General features: G+C 41.4%; 1 protein-coding gene across 4 annotated transcripts in view; it reads right to left on the bottom strand.

The window, feature by feature from the left end:
- The window catches only part of OSBPL3 (oxysterol binding protein like 3), a 206047-nt gene that overhangs the window by 108307 nt on the left and 77868 nt on the right, over positions 1–19872 (bottom strand). For 2 of the 4 annotated variants that reach the window (XM_060304517.1, XM_030857364.2), the window contains exon 2: positions 17444–17488. The exons of the other annotated variants lie outside the window; for them this stretch is intronic. The gene's annotated coding sequence lies outside the window, so the exon portion shown is untranslated. The remainder of the gene's footprint in view (positions 1–17443; positions 17489–19872) is intronic. 4 annotated transcript variants of the gene reach the window in all.

Raw genomic sequence — 19872 nt, 5'->3', positions numbered from 1 at the left:
TTATCACAGCAAGTTTTCTCTAACAGCTTTCCAGAAAACTAGAAGACAGTTGGCTGGACAGATCCTACCCTGCCAAGGTCCACACAGGTGTGGTGGGGCAGGTGGACGTCCAGGCGTCCCCTCCTCCTGATCAGGAGCCTGGATTTCACAAGACATTCACAAGAGTCACCACCTACGGATCTATCCTTGATTCTCAACACAAAGCATCAACCCTCCAGGCTCTTACCAAACATTATAACCTTGAACATTGCACTGTCTGGACTTTATAGAGCAAGGGATCTCAACTCTGACTGAACATGAGAATTATGTGGGGAACTTTCTAAAATGCTGATGACCAAGCCTAGATCTATCACGTTGGAACCTGAGGTGGGGTCAGGATTTGAAAATCCTAAAACCTCCACAGGTGATTCTGATGTGGAAATAGGGTTGAGAGCCACCAGCAAATGATCTAGAAATATATGTACACCTAGCCCAAGTCAGATCATCAGATGCACGAGCTGGTGGAACTGCACTGTTCTGATCTAGGAAGAACCGCTTTCCCCGCACTGTCCTCTGGACTTAATGCCCTTGACCTACAATGAAAGAGATTTCATGTGTGTGTGTGTGTGTGCGCGCGCGTGTGTGTGTGTGTGTGTGCGTGTGCGTGTGTGTGTGTGTGTGTGTATAAATAACTAACCCACCTGAGGATATTGGGAAATTCTGTAGAGTAGTGTGATAATTAAGACTATAAGCTCTGGATTCAAACGGCCTGGGTTCAAAGCCAGCCTTACTATGTGGCTTTAGGCAAGTTTTCAGCTCCTCTAATCCTCAGCGTTTCATCTGACAGATGGCAATAATTAAAGGATTGCCCCAAAGGGGTTGTTGAGGTGATTCAATGAGCTAATCATATAAAAGCATAGAAAAGGTGACAGGGTAGTCATCTCTAGATGAGTTCGTACAGAATGTTGTGGTCACTGTCCTGCCAACATCACAGTGGCTGCTTTTCCCTTTTAATCAGAAAAATTAAAAGGATATATACAAATATCCATATTCCTACCACCCCAAATTAATAGGTCTCCATCCGTATTTATATAAATATATCTATCATTTTTCTGACTTTTAAAAAACTTTGCATAATAAATAGTATCATACCATACATTTCTTTCTGCAACTGGCTTATTTTCACCCAAAATTATTACACACACATACACATATACACTAGTTCATTCCTACCACATAGTTCCATGGTATGTCTCTGCCTTGTTTAACGTATTCTTCCTTTAGGTTGTTTCTGATTCTTTGTGCTTAAAAACAGTGCTGCAGGATCTGCTTCTTGTGACGCTGTGGCCTGATTTTTTAAAATAAGTGGAACTGCCGTATCATGAGGTAGAACTAGTTTTAGTTTCACCAGATATTCCAAATTGCTCCTCCAAATGGCCAAACCAATCAATTCATACAAGACAAAGGTTGCTTTACAGGACCTTTATAAGCAAATATTCAGGTCTCAGTATCAGAGTGCCTCTCCTAAGGGACTGGCTTGTTCTTGGCTTTTAGACACTGAGAATTTGTATATGAGAACATATCCCGTTTTGTCTGGGGCACCAGGATGGATGAGTCAGATTCATGGCGGTACTGCTGGTAAACCTCAGTGGCAGAAGATGAGCCCTTCCGTGTGCCTGGCTTACCTTTATTGTCCCTGCGCTTCAATTCTCTCAACTACCCACCATTTCCCGTGTAGTGTGTGTATTCTTAGAAACCACTTCAAAGGCTTGGTGAAATAAGACGATGTTTAAATAAATTATCTTTTTTTTAAGCTAGAAAGTTGTACAAGCTGCTGCTGGGTTGTTGGCAAGATGTTCTGACAGCGGGTAGTTTTCTACTTAGCTTCCTACTGTAGGCTGCCTTCCATTGTATCTACCTGGGTGAGCCCTAGCCTCCAACTGCCTCAAACATCCTTAGAACAAGCGAGAGGGAGGGAGGGACAGACACAAATACTAACCCCAGCACACAGAATCAGAAAGCAGCATGTCAGTGAAGAAAGGAGACGGAAGATTGGGAGAGACCCCCCAAGGAGCTTACTAGTAGCCTTTCAGAAGTTTACAGATGGACATTCAGAGCTGGCAGGATTTCTAGGAGGCAGCACTTGCAGGCAGATGTGGAGAAGGAGGTACAGGTGATTTCCAAATGATTATTATGAAAATTCCATGTTCCACACCTAAACAAATCCTACTCTTCACCAGAAGAGAAGCCATTGACTTAGACCTTAATTTTCCACCTTGTTCACAAGGATATCACGAGACAGATTCCTTATCAAATACTTCAAACAGACTTTTCAGAAGTCTGACATCCTTAAAAAATGGGAAGAGCTTGCGATGCATAAACACTCTCGTCTTGCAATACCGGCTGGCTGCCTTGATGCCCAGGGCTTGGCTCCAAAGCTGAGCCCCTACTCTTGGTCACATGGGCTCCGCTTTGAGCACTTACACCCACACCCCATAGCACAGAGGTCCCTCGAGACAGTGGCTTTTGCTGCTGGCTCGACTTCATCAGGCTGTGTCCTCCTCACCAGCTACCATATTCTCATTAAACATTCTGTATCCCATTGGTCGTTCCCAATGTTGAAGATCTCACCTATTCTTCCCTCCCGCCAGCCCTCCTGAGACAAGTTCCCAAGCTGGGGATGATTCTCCCCCCAATCCTCAGGTGTCAACTAGTAGAAATAAGATCTACTGTGTCTGTGGTATTTTTATGACCGAGTAACCTAAACACAAGGGGAAACTAGAGAAATTCAGCATGTTTTGTCTTAAGTGAACCCAGACTGGCTCCTTTTCTAATGTGAACTGTTCACCTCTTTAGTAACAGTACATTCAAGAATTCTGCAGTGGATGGACAGAACTCACCTGTATGGAGTGTGATTTTTTTACCCCTGGATGCTTGTCAGAGTGTCCTAAGGGGTGGCATAAAGTCCTTCTACCACTGTTATCCTGAACTCTGGGGGTGGGATCTGGCAGCGGTATTTTTAAGGGCTCCCCAATAGATTTCAATGTGCACCCAGGGTTGAGAATCGCCGGTCTAGAGTTTTCTGAAATTTCCTTTCTCTTTCTAATAATCTTGACAGCACCTGCCTGTCCTTAGGCTTGGGATCTCTTTCATCCGGCACAGTTTACTCTCAGAGGTCCTGTGCAGACTGAAGTAATTCAGTCCCCTGGTGTGTTCTGGGCTGAACTGGAACCCAGAACCTGTTTAGCAGAGACAGATGCGTGGTTCCCACCCCTTCACCTGTCTAAGGTTCCAATTCCCTCTCCTCTGCGTGTATTCAGTTCTTTTCAGTTAGTACTTCTCTTTTAGGGAAAAAAAAAAAAAAAACCATGGGAAACACGTAGAATTGGAACAATTCTTTTGACTCCTGATGTTTTGAGCAGAGAAGATGTCCACACCCAGAAGATTATCTTTTACTTATTCATGTAGCTCTGGATACACATTTGCAAAGCTGTTTTATAGGTTTTAACCACCTTCTGCAAGTCTCAGCTCATTCCTGACGTTAGTTCTGCAGACTTTCTTCTATCATGTTTGTGTAACACTTAATACTCTTAACTGAAGTTCTTCCTAACTTTAAAGTGTGGCTTACCGGCTCCTCTTTCTCCCTCCCAGTTAATACATAGGCGTTCACCGGTGTTTTTCCCTCCATCCACTTCTCTCTATGAGCCTTAGCTCTTGATCATCTTACCCACGCCCATACCTCCTAGTAAGATAGCTTTCTACTCACTCTGCTGTCCTCACCCTCCTCCAGTCCACAGCCTGGTGGATGGCCCCTAGGTTTATCACTAGAACAGGAAGCCTACTGCTTACTTCAAGAGCAAACCTATCGCTCCCTCATGCTGATAACCTGTGCTGACTGCCCTGACTCTGATTAAGCCAACCACTCCTCTCCAGGTCCACCCCAACTTTCTCTCCCAGATCCCCCAATACAGCAGATCCTAACTCTGCCCTGACACTCATCTCCTCACCCCAAAACTTGTTTTCTGTTCTTCCACACCTACAACCAGCAATCCATTTTAGGTGCCCATTAGGGGGTCTCCACTTTTTCTTTCCCATCACTTCAATCTACTCTACATTTCCTGGCCCAGTTCATCTTTCCAAAAAGATGTCTCTCCTCTACTCCAAATTCCCACTGGTCACTGAACTTCGTTAAAAATCCTAAGCCCTTCACAACGCAGTTAAATTTAAATGGCTTCGGACTCTGGTTCTATCTACCACTTACTGTGTGTTACTAAACTTCTGAGTTGTTTCCTCATCTGAAAAGAGGGTCAATTGACAGTACTCAGTTTTTGTGAAGACTGACTGAAATAATACAGGTCACACACTCAGCACAGTACTTGGCAGACATCAGTCAATTATATTGCAGCTGTTATTACTCAAACCTCAACTCTAAAAACTCACATATACACACCTTACATTGTACACTCTCCTGCAGTCAACGTCACTCTGCCTTGGTCCTTGCTAGTTCTTCTCTGCAAAGCACCCTCTAACACGATGCCTCTCCTCCATCTGTGGAAATTCCCTCCACCCTCCAAAGAGCATTGCAAGCATCGCGTGCTCCATGAAACCCTTTCTGAAACCACCCTGACCCCTGGTTTTGTTTCTCTTCTGAACCCCTGCTTTACTTTTGTGCCTCAAAGTATGTCAGAAGTTGCCCACATTTTGAGGTTACTCTTTGTAACCTTACCACGTTAGGTCTACATCACGCTCAGTGACTGCATTTTACTCATCTTTACCTTCTTGTGGGAAAGCAACTTAAAGATTAGTAGTAATGATTGTTAAGCCAGACTGAATATCCTTCATTAACCTGAGTTAACAGGGAAAAAGTCCTCTGTGTAAGCACACTGATCTATTTCCAAGGAGCCATCCTCCTTCCCTCTTCACTGGAATTATTTGGGATTACATGTGTATTTCAGAACATTTTAAGTATCCCTTCCTTTTGAAGTCTCCTTACCATTTTCTTTGGCCACAAGAGAGATCCTTTCTTTCTTTTCTCTGAACTGTTTGAAATGTTTCTAGTGTCCATAGCTATGCCCAAAGCATGCTTCTTTAGGGATTTCATCACTTTTTATCACCGGACAATGCTTTTTGTTGGGTCAGAAAGAAATCCAGAGATATCCTTCCTTGCATTATTTTCTCAGTCTTCTTAAAAATGAAATGATCAGCAAAACAAATCAAGAGTTTATAAGAAATTAGCAGAATAAAACTGCCAGTGGGTTTTATCAGCACATTTGGCATCCCTTCCAGAGTTACAGTCTCTGGGGAGAAAGCATCATCTGTAACCAGTCTGGCAATCCATAATATTGACCCTACTACAACATACTTTCTGTGGTTTCTCTCTCCCCAAACCCCTTACCTAGAAATTTATCTTTAGGCCTGGATTTCCAAAGGCCTGCTTCTTTAAAGCAAAATATTCCCTTCAGGGCTTCCCTGGTGGCGCAGTGGTTGAGAATCTGCCTGCCAATGCAGGGGACACGGGTTCAAGTCCTGGTCTGGGAGGATCCCACATGCTGCGGAGCAACTAGGCCCGTGAGCCACAACTACTGAGCCTGCGCGTCTGGAGCCTGTGCTCCGCAACAAGAGAGGCCGCAATAGTGAGAGGCCCACGCACAGCGATGAAGAGTGGCCCCCGCTTGCCACAACTTGAGAAAGCCCTCGCACAGAAACGAAGACCCAACACAGCAAAAATAAATTAATTAATAAACTCCTACCCCCAACATCTTAAAAAAAAAAAATTCCCTTCTAGAATCATATTTTCATCATGAGAACCATCCTAACTTTCTTGGTGAGACAAATTGGATGATCAAATCTATGCCCCACTTTTAATGTTTACTTTGCTTAGTCCTCATAAGCTGCACGATGGCAAACAGCTACAGGTATTACTATAAACTCCCTGCTTCCCAGGTGTTTTTAAATGAATTACTGAAGTTCTCCTCCTCGGCTACTGGTCTTCTCTTTGCTATGCGTATTGTTCTCTATCCAATCAAGTTTCAATGGTTTTTCCTTCCCATCAAATTTCAGTTGAACTCTCTTGATCAGGTTAGCAGATCTCTTGCCAAACACACTTGTCCTCAGAGACGCCAAGAGTCTTCCCCGCACACCAAACCCTGTTTGTCAACACTATCTGTGCGACAGTTATTTGTACACTTTCTGCATCCTCTTCCAGCTCGTGGTCTACCTTCCCCAGAAAGGTAGGAATACCGCACATCCCCCTGGAGGTCTTCAGTTTCCTAGCATGACATCATAGCACCAGAGATACATATGTGGTTTCTTTTAGTGTATTTTTATGCAAACCAATGAACAGGGTGATGGTTTGTAGATCTGATATTTTGGCAGCTCATCATGTATGCCTTGGCTTGTTGTTCACCACTATCCATTTTCCTTCCTTTAATCACAGAACTCTCAAGTTTAGTTGGGCACGAGCTCATCTAATTAGAGGCTATATTTCCAGCCTTCGTTGCAACTTGGTGGGGACCAATGAGATGTGAGTAGAAGTTGTGCTAAAATGATGTGCACATCCCCTGTCCTTTCCCCATTCCTGAGGACTGAGAGATAGCAACAAGTAGACCCAGAAATGAAAGCCACTGGTGGAAGATGTCAGTGTCACTGTACAAGCCAAGGAATAACCATATCTGGACAGTTACATGGGAGAGAAATAAACTTCAATCTTGTTACAGCCACTTAATGTGGGGGTCTCTCAGTTACAGAGATTTAGTGCAAATAATGCAGGCCCTAAGAAGGTAGCAGGTCTTACAATCAGGAATCTTGGGTCACCTCTGTACCCTTCAACAGGAAGTTGCCAACCATCTCTTCAATGGTCAGCTTGCTGGGCCCAGAAACAGGAACCCTTGAACCACTGGCAGTAAGAATCCTCACTGTTTGAAAAAGCAAAGAAAGCTACTGTTTCCAAGTTCCAGGAGTGTATTAGCTCCTATAACAACCCCCTATTCTTCAGTAGGCCTTACAGTAGAGATCCACCCTCAAATCATTTCACCTTCTCCAGCAGGACGGGCCCCCTGTATGTTGCATGTGTCACCCACGTGGTCCTGAGAGCCACTCTAGAGCAGGAGCGCTGAATGTTCTGGGTGGAGAGGGATGAGTCCACAGGGCATATGCCCATCCCTCCATTCTTGAATATGGTAAAATCAGAAACAGGCTGAGTTTGCTTCTCCTTCTGCAGTTTAGCCACCCTGACTTGTCTCTAGAGGAAGAACCACTGATGGGCAAAGGTGGGCTAATAAAGGAAGCTATAGTGAAAGACAAGAGGATGAAAGAGAATAACTACGCTGATGACAATTCAACTCAATTCATATCGATTAAGTCCCTATTAAGTGTCCATAGCTGTGCTAACCCTAAATGATAGAAACAAGTGACAACTAAGCAGTAGTTTAATCCAAGGAGTAAACTGCTCTGATCAAGGAGATAAGATGTGTGTAGATGAAATGAGTCAGAACACGGTTCAGGGTGGGCTATCTAGTAGGTTTGGTGGACAGTCACAGGGAAGAGTTCAGGGGGGCTGAAGCTGTGAGCTTTGAAAGAAGTGGCCTGAGGGGAGCCTTAAAGATGTGGACAGGACTTGACTAGGTAGAGAGGAATGTGGAGGGCGGGGACAGCACCTCACACAATATTTCCCAAGCCTGGCTGTATGACAGGATCACCCTGGGGAGCGTCTACAAATACCAAGGTGTGGCCCCACTCCATACCAAGTCATCCAGATGCTCTGGGATGAGGCCCGGGCAAGCTCCCCAGGTGACTGTGATGAGACACGAGGGTTGAGAACCACTTCCTAATCTTGTATCCAGAAATGATAGATTTACTCCACAAAACTTCCCTCTTTCATTTTAGCATTTAATTTCATTTTAGTATCTAATGCCAGACCTATGTCTACTGCATCTAATTTGTACCAAATTAAAATGCAGAGCAGGATGTGACTTAGTTTAAAGGGTAAGAAGAGACAGCGCCACCCAAAAACTTAAAATAACATCTTGTGGTTTGAATTTTATCAGTGGGTGTTGCGATCCTCCCTTAACTGACAACTGCTGGCGGAAGCAGGGTAGATTTTAACAATTGGCAACCACAGAAGGCATTTCATTATTGATCTAAAGAGACTAGCCATTGAGTCACTGTAAAATGTGAATGTGATTTCTTAAAACTTCTCTATCTCCCATAAAAATCTACTAAAGTCTTTTCAGCAATGGAAACATTAAGCTAACAATGAATAATGCTCCATCAGCGGTACCTGAAAGCTCTCAAATAACAAGAAACGAAATACCTAGTGGTTGTGGTTAAGGTATCAGATATACACACTTCAGGTTGTTTGTCTCCTTAACTAAAAATAACCCTAGGACTGAACCCTAGCTAAGCTTCAAACAAATTCTGTAAAAGAATTCCCCGATATATATTCGGGGAATATTGCCAGGGCAATAGTAAACAATCCCTTGTAAGAGGCCCAAAAGAAAGCAACAAGTCGGTAACTTAGCAAATGTAGGTGGGAAGGATAAAGGACACAGGGAGCTTTCCTCTCCTAGGGGATGGACTACTGCAAGAAAATGAGCATGAGACACTTTAAACCAGTACAAACTGAAAAACAGTTATAAGGAGAAACAGAATGAAAAGGCAGAGAAAACAGGTTTAAAAAAAAAAAATGAAGTGGTTATTGGTAGACTAAAGCTAAAAAGGCAAGAAAAAGGTAAGAGCAGCTCTGCCGCTAGTGCTAACCATTCATGGCTGTTTTTTCCCTCCAGTAGAGCACGTAGGTCAGAAGCAATTTGAAGATTGTGTCTAACTCTTGCTTTGTTTTTCAATTTCCTACAACTAGCATGGAGCCTGGCATGTGGCAGGTTATTTATCAAATTGATGCTCAACATCCAAAAAACAGAACAACCCAATTCAAAAATGGGCAGAAGACCTGAACAGACATTTTTCTAAAGAAGTCATGCAGATGGCCAACAGGCACATGAAAAGATGCTCAACCTCATTAATCATCAGAGAAATGCAAATCGAAACTACAATGAGGCATCACCTCACACCTGTCAGAATGGCTATCACCAAAAAGGACACAAATAACAAATGTTGGTGAGGATGTGGAGAAAAGGGAACCTTCATGCACTGTTGGTGGGAATGTAATTTGGTGCAGCCACTGTGGAAAGCAGTATGGAGGTTTCTCAAAAAACTCACTACAGAACTACCATATGACCTAGCAATTCCACTCCTGGGTATATATCTGAAAAAAACAAAAACACTAATTTGAAAAGATATATGCACCCCAATGTTCATAGCAGCGTTATTTACAATTACCAAGATATGGAAGCAACCTCAGTGTCTATCAACAGATGAATCAATAAAGAAGAGGTTTTATATATATATATATACACACACACACACACACACACACATACACACACAATGGAATACTACTCAGCCGTAAAAAAAAAAGAATGAAATTTTGCCATTTGCAACTACATAGATGGACTTAGAGGGTATTATGCTAAATGAAACAAGTCAGACAGAGAAAGATAAATACCGTATGATATCACTTATATGTAGAATCTAAAAAATAAAACCAGTGAATATAACAAAAAAGAAACAGACTCACAGATATAGAGAACGAGTGGTTACCAGTGGGGAGAGGGAAAGAAGGAGGGGAAAGATAGAGGTAAGGTATTAGGAGGTATAAACTACTATATATAAAATAAATAAGCTGCAAGGATATACTATATAACACAGAGAATACAGCCAATATTTTATAACTATAAATGGAGTATAATGTTTAAAAATTGTGAATCACTATGTTGTATACCTTAAGCTTATATAATATTCTACATCAACTATACCTCAATAAATAAATAAATATAAAAACAAAACCAAATTGATGGCCTGTGTCCCCTTCCCCTTCCACTAGCTTCTAGAAGATTTTATCTCAGAAATAGGAAAATAAATATTCTAAAGTATCCATTTATGAAACTGAAAAAAATTTGTAGAAAGATGGATCCTAATTGTTTAGGAGTTTGTATCTAATGAGAATGTAACAAAAAAGTAATAAGTAACAGAAATTACAAATAAGAAAATCTAAGTCAAAAGTGAGATGTAAATTATCAGAACTCTAGCTGGATTCCAACAGGCTAATATTTGAAATAATTTTCAGCAACCAGGACTCTGCTCTTCACTCAATTCCCCTATTTGTGTACTCATTGTAGATATCAGTTGAACGAGGGGGGTTAGCACATTTGAGGGTGTTTCAACACACCATTCTGTATTTAGACAGCATCTGTCATCAAAGAAGTCCCGGTGCTATGCAAATGGCAACTCCCTCACCTCACACCCAGAGGACGCCAGCAAGGCAATATGGAGAGCAGTGCTTCATCATTTGAGTTGGAGCAGAATGATTGAAAGCAGTAGGAGGGAGGGAGAAAAGACAGGAGAGCGCTCATTAAGGCGGTAATGAACCCTGAATGATCATGAAATAAAACTGCAGCATGTGAACTAGAGCTAGCCAACAGAACTTTGGGTGCTATCTGACACTGCAGCCTCTAGCCACACGTGGTTACTGAGCACTTGAAATGTGGCCAGTGCACCTAAGAAACTGAAGTTTAAATCTTAATTTTAAATCGTTTATATTTTCATAGCCACATGTGGCTGGTAGCTACCATATCAGACATCACAGCTTTAGACCACGCCATTCTAAACCACTTATTTTCTCCCTCCTTTCCCTAAGCACAAAGTGAGAACACCTCGGGATATTTCTGCCTCCTGAAATCCTCCAGGTGTGTTCTCACTCTTACCAACTCTGGAAAAGTCAATGGCTGGTAGACGGCTGAGTCATCATTGGTATGGTGGTCAAACTTAAATGTATTCAGTCATCTGGGAAAGTTTCTTCCCCATTCCTTCCATTGTTTGGAGACAATGAATTAAAGAGTGAAAGAGGCTACTAGTTTTCTACGTGAGGTGAGCAGGGATTTTTAGTAATAAGCCCAACTGAAACTTCCAGGTACTTCAAACTGTGTCAGTACAGAGATTAGCTTCTCCAACAGACAGCTCCAATGGAAAACCACTAGGAATGTTATGAAAAGATATGTGAAGTTCACGTGTCATTTAGGAATGGCTTATAATGGCTGCTCAGTTTAAAGACAAGGGTCTGTGACATGAAGCACAAGATCATATTTCAGAACAAAAAAAAGTATTTTCAATTCAAACAATTATCAGATGCCAATTTTTTTAGTAGATGAACATATTTACCACTTTCTGCTATCTTCAGATGGCAAAAAAACTCCATCTTCAGCCAACCAGGTGCCCTTTCACAGAGAGTGGGGAGGAAGGGGGAGAGCCTTTTAAAAGGGTTCCTGCACAATTTGCAAAGTCCTAGAAACAGCTCCACAAAGCTGCCCAGTAGTTATCTTTTGGCCTGCAGGAAAAAGCTGTTGTTACTTTGGTGAGGAAATGAGAAATCCACTAAGAAAACAGCCAATTTCCCAACATTCAAGTGTTTCCATAATCTGATATTCGATTACCAGCTCAAATGTATTGCCCAATGTAATTCCACCATTTCAGGCAAACAGATACTCTTAAGAGTTACCCATTCAAAACAGGCATTCTCATAAATCGCTAATAAAATATAGATTGGTATAACCTCTTTAGGAGGCAATTTGGCAATAGAAAAGTTGTCTCTCAAAAATAAAGGAAATAAGCAACAATTCCCAAAGATAAAACAACTCAGGAAATATGGCTTCCAAAAGCCTTTGCCAAAAAACCCTTAATGATGATGAACCCCATCAAATGTTAAATTATCAAGAATGACAAAGCCATGGAAAAAAGACCAATGGTTAACAGTGCATTGATTGGGGTCAAATAAGTGGGGGAATAACCAGGGGAAGCAGAGCTACTAAGTGTTAAAAGTCTAAATCCTAGGGCTTCCCTGGTGGCGCAGTGGTTGGGGGTCCGCCTGCTGATGCGGGGGACATGGGTTCGTGTCCCGGTCCGGGAGGATCCCACATGCCACGGAGCGGCTGGGCCTGTGAGCCATGGCCGCTGAGCCTGTGCTCTGCAACGGGAGAGGCTGCAACAGTGAGAGGCCCGCGTACCGCAAAAAAAAAAAAAAAAAAGTATAAATCCTAACAAAATGAAAATAAAACAAACGACAAACATCTGATATCAGGGGAGGGTTGCTGGGCAAAAGAGTCAGATTGTTTATTACATCGTTACAGCTTGCCCAACCCATTCTCATTCCCAGGCCCTCAGAGGTTTTCATCTCTCCTCTGAATTTAGAGAACTAATCCTCTTTGGATAAAGAATAACTTTTCAACAGACTAGCCATTTTTTCCTTTTGTTAAATTCAAGTAAGATCAAATAGGATATTTTACTTTTAAACCTATGTTTAGCTTGAGCTCAGTCTTAGACAATTATTTCTGCCCCTCATTTATTTCTCTCTCCCTCTATGCATCCCTCCTATTACATGTACAGAGCCAAGCCTGAAATTAATGTTAACATTGGTTAGTTTATGGTTGAGATTTTTGCGTAATATTTTAATTTCTCCTTTGAGTTTTTTGTTTGTTTGTTTTGCTTGATCTTTAAAAGTGAGGAACACATATCACTGAAATAAATGTAAAATAGTAATTACTTTTCTGATTTGTGTGGTTCATTTTCCTAAAATGGTCACCTGATCTGTGCTTCTCTTATTTCCCTGACACTCACCAATCTCAGATTCTGACTCAAATACCCTCACCAGTCCTCTTCAGCCTCTGACCCTCCTTTCTCTGGCTGTGCTTCCGTTTTTAGAGGAACACTACACTTCAACATGAGAGAACTGTCCTTTGTCATACCTCCCCACAGTCGACAGGCAAGGTAATGCGGGCCTCCCAAGAACCTGGAAAGTGTAGATAAGAAAAACAGCAGGTCTGGGGTCTTTTAACTGGAGATGTTAATGGAAACTACTGACGCTGGGAATCCCAACTGTGCTGTTGTTACACATCAGTGGTGATACACCAACACACACAAACTGGATTTACTGGAAGTGAAGGCAGTTATACCACTAAGACCTTTTGCAATACCTGGACAGGTTCTTTCTTTTCTTCTTTCTTTCTTTCTTTCTTTCTCTTCTTTTCTTTCTTCCTTCCTTTTCTCTTTCTTTCCTTTTCTTTCTTTCCTTCTTTCTTCCTTTTTCTTTCTTTCTCTCTCTTTCCTTCCTTCTTCCCTCCCTCACTCACTCCCTCCCTTCCTTCTTATCTATCCATACATCCTTCCCTCTCTCTTTCTATTTCTCTCACTCTCCCACACACACACTCTCTCCTTCTCTTTCTCTCTCTGCCCTCCCCCCACCTTAAAAGAAACCCTTCTTCCCCTTAAAGGAAAGTCAAATAAACAAAGTCTATTAGGTGACTTGGAGGAAGAAGGAGGGAGGGTGTTTGGGTTGAGGGAGGGAAGATGGAAGAGCCATTAGGAGCATAGGGTAGTAGCATCCACATTTGTAATTGGATACAGTCTGCTCTACCACAGAACTCCAAGAATGCATTCCAGGCATGACAAGCTTATCTGACAACTCAGAACAAGGTAGCTGTTCACGTTTTTTGTTTATTCCATAGCAAAAGTCAGTGGTCTTGTTTGGTATGGGTCCTCCTCCTCCTGCCTCTTCCTGTCCTCTATCTTTTAAAAGGTGTATCAGAGCAAAAGCTGCAGAAATCAAATTTTACCAGTTCAATAGATCACGGCTCATCAGGTACCACACAGACCAAGCTAAACAAGTAACATATTTAAAAAAAGTCAGATCCTGAAAGGTAAGGTATTTTATAAGTTATCTATACATATATGAAATGTTTCAGGAGTTTGATTTTAGCTTCTAATTTAAGCTTTCACTTTTTTGACAAGTGAGACAACAGACACAGTCAGCTTCTATGTAATATACCAGCAGTCATGACCCTTCCTAGAAACAGCAGCTCAAAAAGACTAAGAAATCAAATTTCATGACTGAAAAATAAAGTTGTTATCCTGGGTCATAATTATTCAAAATGTGCTATGCCAAATAACAGTCTCACAGGGCTGTCTGTGGGAGAAAAAGCAGGTCCTCACAGACTGGTCCCCTTGGGAAATACTGCTCTTATATTCCCTCTTGAAGACACAGTGTAGTATGTATTGGCACATTGAAGGTTCTGAGAGGTCCTGCGGTTAAAACAAGCAAACGACGATAAAAGCCAGATGGGTTAACTTTGTTCAACCCGTTCCAAACCTTTCTGACTATGGTATCTATTCTCTGAGGTAATACTTCGACATTCCTTCAGCCTGATGATCCAGTCTAGCTTGAAAGCTCAATTATCCTATGAATCCATGAAATGAACTGAACTCTTAACCTTTAAAGGCTGGTTCATCTGTCACACAGATAAGAGCCTAACACACACAGGCACCATTCCTTGGCTGTGAATCAGGCTCATAACAGCCAGTAGTAACATTTGGATACCCTTTGCTTAAAGTTTCATGTCTAGATTTGAGAAGTCTAGAGAATCACGAAACACCATGATTGTTGCATAAAAACCATAAGCAATGTTCAGAGACTGGGAACGTGCTTCCCTATTTGACCCAATCTTCCCTAAAAGTCCCTCCCTGGTCTCTCATTATCACTTATCGTCCTCCAAACCCAACTTCCCCACTCCCCTTCCTCCTTGCTTTCTGTAGTTTACTACGCAGACTCGATGCTTCCCATTTCAGTCTGAAATTACCCTTAAGAGAAAACATCTGCATAGGAAGTCCAACATCATTTGGAGGAAAGAAGTACCCCCCCAGGGAATGACATTCTCGGTTAACTGGACAAAGTGCTCAAAGAAATCTTGGGGAAAAGATCTCAGAAATTACTCACACAACAGTTGTGCAGGACTACCTAAACACGTATCTCCTCTCAATGTGCACTATATTTACCCAAGTACACAAGAAATGGGATCAACATTTAGTATTCACTTAACAGATATTTATTCATCACTTACTATTGGTTAGGCACAATTCTAGGCATTGGAGATAAAGCAGTGAAGAAAGTCGAAAACACTACACTAGAAACAACACCACAGAACAGACTAGCAAATTCAGTAATACCAATCCATATGATAACTTTGGGGAAAACAATTTCTAAATGGAAGAAGGCTGACTTTAAGAATTCAGAACCGGGCTTCCCTGGTGGCACAGTGGTTGAGAGTCTGCCTGCCGATGCAGGGGACATAGGTTCGTGCCCCGGTTCGGGAAGATCCCACATGCTGCGGAGAGGCTGGGCCCGTGAGCCATGGCCGTTGAGCCTGCGCGTCCGGAGCCTGTGCTCCGCAACGGGAGAGGCCACAACAGGGAGAGGCCCACATACCACACACACAAAAAAAAGAATTCAGAACCATCTTACAAGGTACAAGGAAAGTTTCTGCATCCATGAGAACGTGGGAAAGGCAACAGATATTTACTTTCTATCAATCATTTCTCAGGCATCATGCTAGATACTTTTATAAATTTTACATTTTTTAATTCTCAGGACTATCTTTTGACTTAGGTCCTAAGCTTTATATTACAGTTAGAAAAATGAGACAGAGCTAGTGGTCAAACTTTTGTAATCTACCTGACTCCAAATCCATACCTTTTATACAAGAATAGTGAGGTTAGTCCTGAAACTGAATTCATGGCTACTTCAAAGTTACATTTCTAATGTGACCTCATGATGGCAGAGAAAAGATATCTCAAAGTACAGTGAGGTAAAAGAGTAAATATCAACATCACATCAAAAAATTATCTTCATGGGGCTTCCCTGGTGGCGCAGTGGTTGGGAGTCCGCCTGCCGATGCAGGGGACACGGGTTCATGCCCCGGTCCGGGAGGATCCCACATGCCGCGGAGCAGCTGGGCCCGTGAGCCACGGCCACTGAGCCTGCGCGTCCGGAGCCTGTGCTCCGCAACGGGAGAGGCCACAACAGTGAGAGGCCCGCGTACCACAAAAAAAAGAAAAAAAAATTATCTTCACAAATTTGTTGAACTCACACCTCCCAATTTTAAAACTAACTACAAAGCTACAGGAATCAAGACAGTGTTTACTGGCAGAAAGATAAACATATAGCTAAAAGGAGGGAAGTAAGAATGCAGAAATTAAACTCTCACTCTTATGGTCAATTCATTTTGACAAAGGTACCAAGACGATTCAGTGGGGGAAAGAAGAGTCTTTTCAACAAATGGTGCTGGGAAAAGGAGATATTCACATGCAAAAGGATGAAGTTGGACCCTACTTCATACTACATACAAAAATTCACCCAAAATTGACCAAAGTCCTAAATGTAAAAGCTAAGACTATAAAACCTTTAAAAGAAAACACAAGGGTAAATTTTCCTGATCTTGGATTAGGTCAGAGTCTCAGATATGACACCTAAAGCAAAAGCAACAAAGAAAAAAAAATAGGAAGTTGGACTTTATTACAATTAAAAACTTCATGCTTCAAAGGATAAAATTAAGAGAATGAAAAGACAAGCCAAGAACAGGAGAAAATACTTGCAAATCATATAGTTGATATGGGTCTATTATTTAGAGTATAGAAATAATTCTTACAACCCAACAATGAAAAAATAACTCAATTTTTTAAGCGGGCAAAGAGCTTGAATAGACATTTCTCCAAGGAAGACACACAGGTGGTCAATAAGCAGATGAAAAAACATGCTTAACATCATTAACCATGAAAGAAATGCAAACCAAAATTACAAAAAAAAAAGAGAACCGCCTGGAGGGGTGGGATAGGGAGGGTGGGAGGGAGGGAGACTCAAGAGGGAAGAGATATGGGAACATATGTATATGTATAACTGATTCACTTCGTTCTAAAGGAGAAACTAACACACCATTGTAAAGCAGTTATACTCCAACAAAAAAATAAATTTAAAAAAAAAAAGAGAGAGAGAGAAGCAAACAAAAAGGCAGACAATAACAGTGGTTAGCAAGGATGTTGAGAAATTGAAACTTTCATGCTCTTTGGTGGCTATGTATACTTTGAAAAACAGTCTGTCAGTTCCTCAAAATATTAAAATGCAGTTACCATATGAGGCAGCAATACCACTCCTAGGTATATACCCAAGAAACTTGAAGATGTATGTCCACACAAAAACTTGCACAAGAATATTCACAGCAGCAGAATTCATAATAGTTAAAAGGTAGAAAAACCCCAATATCTATCAACCGATAAATGGATAAACAAAAATAAAATCTCTGTATGGTATGAACTGATTGATTGTGTAGTCCCAGAATTCATATATTGAAGCCTAATCCCCAATGTGATGGTATTTGGAGATGGGGCCACTGGGAGGTAATTAAGTCATGAGGGTGGAGCCCTCATGAATGGGATTAGTGACCTTAGGCTTGCTTCCTGTCTCTGCTCTCAGCCACGTGAGGATACAACAAAAAGATAGCCACATACAAACCAGGAAAGGGGTGCTTACCAGACAGCAGATCTGCAGGCACCTGGTCCTTGGGCCTCCCAGCCTCTAGAACAGTAAGAAATAAATGTTTGTTGTTTAAGTCACCCAATCTATGGTAATTTCTTATGGCAGCTTGGACAAAGATACCATACAATGAAATATTATTCAGCTACAAAAGGGAATGAAACATTGAGTCAAGCTACAATGTGGGTGAACCCTGAAAACATCATGCTAGGGACTTCCCTGGTGGTCCAGTGGTTAAGACTCCGAGCTTCCAATGCAGGGGCCTCATGTTTGATCCCTGGTTGGGGAACTAAGATCCTACATGCTATGCAGTATGACCAAAAAAAAGAAAAAGAAAATATCATGCTAAGTGAAGGAAGCCAGATAAAAAAGGCCACATATTGTATGACTCCATTTACATGAAATGCCCAGAATAAGCAAATCTATAAAGACAGGAAGTAGGTAAGTGTTTGCCTGGGCTTGGGATTTGTTTTGAGGATGATGGAAATGTTCTGGAACTAATTCCAGTTGCACAATTTTGTGAATGTACTAAAAAATACATCACTGACTTATATACTCTGGATTCTACATATAAGTGATATCATATGATATTTGTCTTTCTCTGTCTGGCTTACTTCACTTAGTATGATAAACTTATATACTCTAAAAGGGTGAATTTTGTGGTATGTGAATAATATATCAATAAAAAATACCTTACCCTCCTAAAAATAATCTTTGAATCAAATAGAATCTGATATTAGTTATCTATTTTCTCCCACAAAAACCACTGGCATTGAGGTGAACCTACTTTTGCTGAATCAGATATGTAACACCGGGATCTAGTCCTAAGATTCAAAAAATAAAGAACTATTCTGTGCACTGAAAGATAAATAAACTTCAATAGGAAAGTTCTGAGAACTCCACCATGACTAAAATAGCATACTCAACTGAAAACAAACAAAATTATATCAACATGGGAGCCTATAACTTCAAATTGGGCTCTATAAAGTCTTCAGAATCCATATGCTCTAGTGACCTCATGGAAAGGAAAGAATGAAATAGCAAGTCAAAGGTCAAAGTCAACTCCAACACATGGAAACACCAATATGAATTATGTCAAGACTTGTCAATCCTGGCTGCCACATTAGTCATCCTAGAACTCACAAATAGATTGTGGAGACTCCTCTTCTGAGAGGCTGTTGACAATCATATCCACAAATGAAACATGGGTCCTCCAAGACCTCAAAGGCTTTCTTCTATCATGGTAGGCAGTACTGGCTTAGGTCACTGAGGGCCTCTTTACAAGCAATGAGGGGTCTAATTAAAACCCTTACAGAATGACTAAAAGCCAAATCTGGACACGATGTTAAAATGATGACCTTCAAGCTCAAATCTGGATGTGACGTTAAACTGACCTTGAAGCTCCAAAACGGTTGGTTGATCTTTGATCTGTATGCTTGCTTTACATTTAGCAATGACTCAGGCCCACATTTAAAAAAAAAAAAAAAGAGTTACTACATCTCTAATTCTCAGAAATACCACCATGTAGGTTAAGATAGACATGCACGTGTACACACATACTCACACAGACGAACCCATCACAAGTCAAAAGAACCACCCAAGCTAATGAAAAGCCTGCAATTCATTGTCTGCAGTCAAAAGAGCAAGATAGATGGAGCAATCACAGATAATTCCAAATTTTGAGAGGTTATATTCCCAAAAGGTAGTTATAAATCAGCTGTTTGAAACTTGAAACACATTTTCTCATAGAAATCTCTTAGCTTGTGGTCACAGACCCAGGTGAGACCAGGGAGACCAATGCAATGCATGTGAAACAGAAAGTTGATGGCACTTCCTAGAGGGGGAAAATGTCTTCCAAGTTCAACTCCTAACGTAGCTCAACAGTGGCAGTGCCCCGGCTGCAGCATGGGGAAATAGGGTGCACACTCTCTGGTCTTGTCCTTCCCCAGATATCCTAAACTGGTGAACAAACAGGCCCTGGGCCACATGGGAAACCCACCCCACTCCCATTCAGACATACGAATCCTTCACAGGGGATCTCTCTGTGACTGCGAGGGCCTGTGGCTTTTTGCTGCTCTCCCAAAGTTTTAATTTCAGTAAGTGTCTGCTTATCCAGAAGTGAAAGTAAACAAGACTTCTCATTACAGAATTTTTAAAAATATTTTTTAGTTGAAATACAGCATGCATACAGAAAGTCAAATTGCTGGATTTTTAAAAAAATGTATTTCATAGGGAAGATACATGAAAAGTAGTGACTTTCAGCAACTTCTCAATGTCTCTTGTGGTCAATACAAATTCTGTTTTTCATCACCCTTGTGTCCTACACCCAGCACAGAGGCTGTACATAGTGGGCACCTCAAAGACGTGTGGGATCTCTGTACCTTTAACTTCATTAGTATTGTGGATGTAATTTATTTTAAAAAATA

The sequence above is a fragment of the Globicephala melas genome, chromosome 9 (genome assembly GCF_963455315.2).
Source record: "Globicephala melas chromosome 9, mGloMel1.2, whole genome shotgun sequence".
NCBI classification, from domain to species: domain Eukaryota; kingdom Metazoa; phylum Chordata; class Mammalia; order Artiodactyla; family Delphinidae; genus Globicephala; species Globicephala melas.
This window is presented reverse-complemented; position numbering and strand designations above follow the sequence as displayed.